This window comes from Sphaeramia orbicularis, chromosome 13 (assembly GCF_902148855.1).
Source record: "Sphaeramia orbicularis chromosome 13, fSphaOr1.1, whole genome shotgun sequence".
NCBI classification, from domain to species: Eukaryota; Metazoa; Chordata; class Actinopteri; order Kurtiformes; family Apogonidae; genus Sphaeramia; species Sphaeramia orbicularis.
In genome coordinates this window covers 52,772,159-52,779,083 of record NC_043969.1, presented here as the reverse complement: position 1 = coordinate 52,779,083, position 6,925 = coordinate 52,772,159, and positions in this window count along the sequence as shown.

Genomic DNA, 6,925 nt, shown 5'->3' with positions numbered 1-6,925 from the left:
CTATCCTGCTTTTGTGAAACCGGATCATGGATAAGTTGAGCCAGGATAGCCAACATATCCTGGCTTAATCCCTTATCCTAGTTTTGTGAAACAGGCCCCTGGACCAACGAGTATCCGTTTATTTATGTAGCGCCCCCTTGTGGTCTGGCTGTTTGTTGGAGTGCGCTCCCCGAATCTATGTGTTGTGAGAGATCTCTCTCTTTATAGTTCACCAATTCACTTTGTTAGGTAATTATAAGCTCCTAAACATGTAACTATTTAGCTCTTCAGAATATCCTAATGACAGTAATAGACTACTTTTAGTACACCTGTAATAGGCTACATAAATCAAACTACTAAGTTTTAGATTAAATAAAACCAATTACTCTGTATAATGTACTTTAGCTTCAATACCCTGCCTAACTTATGCACATCAATTTAGTTTTTAACCCTGTTTGAATTTTTTCACCCTTAACCATTCACCCCTTTAACCCTTTCATGCACAGTGGTCACTCCAGTGGACAGTTCTTCTCCAGCTGTTCTCTTGTATATTCATGGGTTTTGTTGTTTTAGTTCCATATCAGCCAACACAGTGGACACTTATGCACCATCTCATAAACTGCAATTCATACCATTAGTGTAACTTTGCTGTTCTTGATTGGTTCTTGAGTGGAAATCAATTGTTAATTTTTTTTTTTTTTGCATATTATCACCATGAAGTGAGTAATAACTAGTGTTAGAATAAGTTAAAATGTGAGAAAATATCAGATTAGCAGCATTAAACATGTTTTTAGTTCATTGTTTTCATATCATTTTCTGATATTGGGTTTTAAATACTTGTTAGTTTGCTTCAAAAATATAATGCATGGTGGAGCTGAGTGGACATTTTTGTAAATCCATGAAAAAAAACAACTCAATTGTATTGTTTTTTTCATGCCCAAGGAGGAATTAAAACACTTGTTTTGGAAAAAATATTACTCTATTAATTCGTCAATAATAAAGAAGGATAAGTTCAAACGTTCAGTGTCAAAGAAATCCCTTTATTTGGAGTTCCACAGAAAGAGATCCCCCTCAGACAAAGACTGAGACGGTCTGAACCCAAAAATACAAATCACCCTGTAGTCTTCTGTCTCCCATGAGAAAATTATGATGTCTGGCAAGTGTTTTGGTTAGTGTCAGGAACTTAGAGATCAGACCCCTGTGAGAAATGTGGGTTTGGCCTTCTACTGTGGACACAACACAAAAGAGGTCAAAACTGCTCTGGAATACACAGTGACATGAATATATCTGAAATAGAGTTAGAAGCCTATATGATATATGAAATATATGAAAATATATATGGATATAAGTAATTTTGCCATTACACACTCAAAAAAAACCAAACAAAAAACTCAAATAAGGTTCTCATAATTCATGCATGAAAGGGTTAAAATCAACATCCCCACAATATGAATCTTCACAATTAAACATGCACACGTACACCAAACAGAACGTTGAACAATTTACTGAACCTAAAATTAAGTGGTACAACAAACAGAATGGTGTTAGCACATAAATAGTATTTTCATTTTTTCAGTTCTTTGAAATCAGTTCAGTTCTTTGAAAATAGATCAGTCCACTTCAAAGAGAATTTTAAGTCCCGTTAGTTCACTTTAAATGAACAGAACACAAAATCATAACGCTTGTAATCTTTTACCCTAAAGCCGGCAGTTTATCGAACTAAACTAACATATTTAAAGCTCAAAATGGATTCCAAACATAGTAATGTATGAGTCACAAACCGGTGCAGGCCTAAAGCGTGGTTTGGGAGCGGAGGGACCTAAAACTTCTCGGTCATTTCGCTGTTGCACACAAATCCAAAACTCCCAGCTGCTGAGTAATGGCGGCGGCGGAGTCCTCTCTGAAGCCTCACAGCTCTGGCGGTGCCGATAGGAACTGCTGTCGTCCCGTTCAATAATCCGGCTTCCGAGGAAAAAGAGTCTGATGAACTGGGCTCCGTAGTCTGGTCAGCAGACCACTAGCTTCACAGTCCAAGTTCAACTCCAACAAGCTAAGCTAAGCTAGCATGCACTGCATCCCCAGGAAAAACTCTTCGCTACAGTAGTCCACATGAAGCACAGAAAATCCACATAAACACAACAGAATGTCCATAAGTGACTCACTGTCCGGTAGTCTCTGAACATTTCCACATATTAGCGTTTTGCTAACTCTTTTTTCCGCCTCCTGCTCCTCTGCCACTCCACGTGTCTCTCTCCTCCTCTTCCGCATTCTCCTCACACGTCACTTCCTCCCGACTCGGATTGGCTCAATATAACAGGTAAACGATTTTTTAAAACAAATAATTCTTTTTACATATACACAGTGTTTCAAAATTTTAAACATAGTGATATTCACATTTTAATAAAAATTTAAAAAATACAATGAAATCAAAAATATGCATTTAAGAAATCAACTTAGAATTCCCATGGGGCTACATTTATTTATTTATTTATTTATTTAGAACATGCAAAAAGTGAGAATAAAACAAAACAAAGCAAAATGAGACAAAAACAAAAGAACATTTAAATGAACAGAATCTACGTGCAAGTCTGAATTTTGCAAAAGTAGTAGGAAGAAGAAGTTTAAACGTATTTAATCCAACCCCTGCAGTGTTTTTACACCTTTATCACTAACTTAAAACAACAATCAAACAATACATTTGCCCTAATTTTAGCACTGAACCACAACTAATACAATTAGTTCAATTTCAGAAAATGAGAAACAGCATCTTTTTTTATTTTATTTTTTTAATCTAATGATCTTTTCTTGAAAACATCAGAAGTCCAAAGGAAAATCTCTTCTCTCTCTCTCTCTTCAGCGGAACGGCTTCACGTACGTACACATCCTGGTGACGTCACTCTAATCAACTCTTTATGTTTATGTTTATGTTTATGTTTACCCATTTGGCAGATGCTTTTTTCCAAAGCGACTTACAGAGGAAAACCAATTAAATCACTCAATCAATCAAATTTTATTTATATAGCGCCAGATCACAAAAAAAAGTTATCTCTTGACATTTTATATATAGAGTTGGTCAAAACCAGACTCTAAGTCAATTTACAGAAACCAACAGAATCCTCCAGGAGCAAACACTTGTGATGGTGACAGTGGCGAGGAAAACTTCCCTTTAACAGCAGAAACCTGGAGCAGACCCAGACTCCTGAAGGATGGACGTCTGCCTTGACCAGTTGGGGTTAAAGAGAGAGAGTAGAGAAGGGGAAAAAGAGAGAGCAATAGAGATAGAGACTGGGGGAGAGGGGGAGAAGGGGGGAGTAGGGGGAGACACATGGAGGCGGTTGAGGATAAGTGAGTGGTGATGATGAGGGCAGGGAAGAGGCCGGACCACCGCAGCAGGTCCAGAGATAATCGTGAAAGAATCTGTGGTTGTCCTGGGAAAAACCTTATTAGAATATTTAAATGGAATGTCTGAAAGTGCTAGGACAGGAGGTGCTCTCGGAAGAGCTGGGTCTTCAGGAGCTTCTTGAAGATAGGCAGGGATGACTCTGTTCTTGTAGCACTTGGTAGAGCATTCCACCAACGTGGAACGACCCATGAAAAGAGCCAGGATTGTCTTGTACAAGGTCTGGGGACCACCAGACTACGTTCCCCAGACGAGCGGAGTGGTCGTGGGGCAACATAAGCTTTTATTAGTGCACCTAAGTAGACAGGAGCAGACCCACGGAGAATTTTGTAGGCTAGGATTAAAGATTTGAATTTGATGCGGGCAGCTATGGGTAGACCAGTGGAACTCAATGAGTAAGGGGGTGACATGTGCCCTTTTAGGCTGATTGAAGACCAGACGCGCTGCTGCATTCTGGACCATCTGTAGTGGTTTGACAACACAAGCTGGGAGGCCCGTTAGAAGAGCATTGCAGTAGTCAAGACGGGAGATAACCATAGTCTGCACCAGGAGCTGGGTGGCCTGTTCGGTTAGGTATGGCCTGATCTTTCTTAGGTTGAACAGAGTGAAACGGCATGATCGGGTGACAGAGGCAACGTGATCCGTGAAGGTCAACTGATTATCAATCATGACTCCCAAGTTACGTACTACACTGGTAGGAGCCAGAGGTATGGAGTCAATAGTGATGGAGATGTCCTGCTGTATGGTTGGCTTAGCTGGGAAGACCAGCAGTTCAGTTTTGGACAGGTTCAGCTGAAGGTGATGGGCTTTCATCCATGCAGATCTGTCAGAGAGACAATCTGAGATCCGCACTGAGACTGTGGAGTCATCAGGTGGGAATGACAGATAGAGCTGGGTATCATCAGCATAGCAATGATATGAGAAGCCGTGTGAGTGGATGATCTGACCGAGTGAGGTGGTGTATATGGCAAAAAGGAGGGGGCCCAACACAGAGCCTTGGGGGACCCCCGTGGTGAGGCGGTGAACTGCTGATGTGTGCCCTAGCCACTTTTAATTGGTTGGAACCAGCAGCGGGAAACCAGGCAGATTTCAAGGATTTATCAACGTTTGACGCACATTAGTTGAATTTAATGAAGAGGAGAAGAAGAAGAGAAAAGTTCAATGTGTTTTTTTTTAAAGCCGTTACTCTGCCGGAAAACACAAGAAGAAGAAGAAGAGGGAAAAAAGGTCTGAGTTTGACCGAACAAACCGAACTCCAGCCCTTGGAAACTGGCGCGAGGAGCCGCAGAGGATGGAGCACGAGCCGCAGAGGGATAAAGGTAGAAACTGAAGCAGTTTACTGTGTTTAAACCAACATGAATGTGTGGATAAAGTGTCTAAGAGTGGTTCTGTTTGGACCAGGACACAGACGGTGAACTGTGCGCGGTCCAACCTTAGCAGTTGGTCTCATAGTCAGAGCTGGTTTGGGTTCAGTGGTGCTGGTTCTGCTGGTGGGCTCGCGCTCCGGGTCTCCACACCGGCCCGTGCGCATGCGTGTGCGTAATGCTGGTTTTGTGAGTTCAGCTTTGTTTAACACTGTGTTTTTAATTTTATTTTTTTCAGGCCAGTGTTTGTGTTTTTAAAGTCTGAAAGTGTGTAGTTTGTGTTCTTTGTGTAGTTTGAGCACAGCTCTGGTGTTTTTGTGCTGATGGAGGCAGAACACATGCTTGTGTTTATAGATTTACTGAAGTTGGGACAGGATTGAGGACATTCCCTTCTCTTTCTAATCCAGGGCTGTCAAACATACGGCCCGTGGACCAGAACTAGCCCGTCAAAGGGTCCAATCCGGCCCACGGGATGAATTTATCAAATGGAAAAGTCACACTGAACATATTTCAGCTTATTCACATTTATTTATTGAAGTATAGTTTGTAAATGTAAACCTTTTTAATGTAATTGTCCTTAGATGTGGAGGTGTTCTAACAGTATTTTCCTGGTCTGATCCACTTTAGCTCATATTCGTATGTGGAACCTGAACTCACATGACTTTGACAGCCTTGGTCTAATCCAGGGCCGTCAAACTCATGTTAGTTCAGTTCCACATTCAGCTAAATTTGATCTGCAGTGGGCCGAACCAGTAAAATAATAACAGAATAATATAGAAATAATGTCAACTCCAAACTTTTCTCTATGTTTTAGAGCAAAAAAAGTAAATTTACATTATAGAAAGGTTTACATCAACAAACTATACTTTCAAAAGATGTGAATAACATGAACAAACTGAAAAAAAAAGCATAATTTGAACAATATTCTGTCTCAGTTTATCATTTACACATGTACATTATAACTTGAAGATCACAGTGGATCTACAAACACACAAAACATTTAATAACAGACAGAATCTGGTTAAAATTGTATGTACTTCTCTTAAGACATTTCAGGTTGTTCATATTTGCTCAGGTTTTGGTGAAATTATGCTTTGTTTTAGCGTAAATACATGAAAATATTTACATTTCCAAAGAGAAAAATCTGGAGTTGTCATTATTTATATGTTATTATGATAGTATTTGACTGAATCCTGCCCACTGCAGATTGAACTGGTCTGAATGTGGAACCTGAACTAAAAGGACTGTTAATTTCTTAGTGTAATTTTTGCATTTCACAAATTCATCCCAAGGGCCAGACTGGACCCTTTGGCGGGCCGGATTTGGACCCCGGGCCGCATGTTTGACACCTGTGGTCTAATCTATGACTTTGAGTCCAGTCCTTCTCCATCTTCTGTCCTGTTCTTCATCGGCTGCTGTGACTCAATCCTAACCTTCATTTTCATCCTTCCATCTCAGTCCGTCTTTATTCTGCATTTCCTGCACAAACCCAACATAATAAACTGACTGTGTGTGTGATGACTGATGATGACAGTCGATTCAACCGATTCAGTACCAGATGTGTTCATTCATGTGAACCGTCCACTAATAAATGGATCCTGTTCATGTTTTAGAACCTAAAGTGCAGGTTCAACAGCTGACTGGACAGAAAATGCTCTGACTGCTGTTTCTAAATATCCACACATGGGGGGGGGGGGGGTCCAGAGTTGGTAACAAATCAAACCATGATGTTTGATACAAATGTGTTTGCTCCAGTTATTATATATTTATATTATATTCTCCAATATTATACTATAGAACCTAGATTATTTTCATACAGCTGTGCTTATTAATTCCAACTCATAGTGAGTGGGAAAAGCTGGACATTCATTCAGTATAAAATGCAGCACAGACGTGTTGTGTTCATCTGCTTTGTAGATTATCTTGTCTATAGTGAAGTGTAGGATATTTCTACCAACACCAGTATGGAAACTGGGTTTAAACCTTAGAAACAACACAATCTGAAGTGCACAACCTGTGAACTTTTATTAATCCAAACTCAATCCAATTGTAAAAGGTGACTCATATATTTTTAACACAGATGTATTTGGCTGATGTTCTGTCAGCTCTGTGATACTGTGAGTCTGTCTGTTCTGTTCTTTATTCTTTTCTATTCACTGACTGAACATTCAGCCGTCTGTTC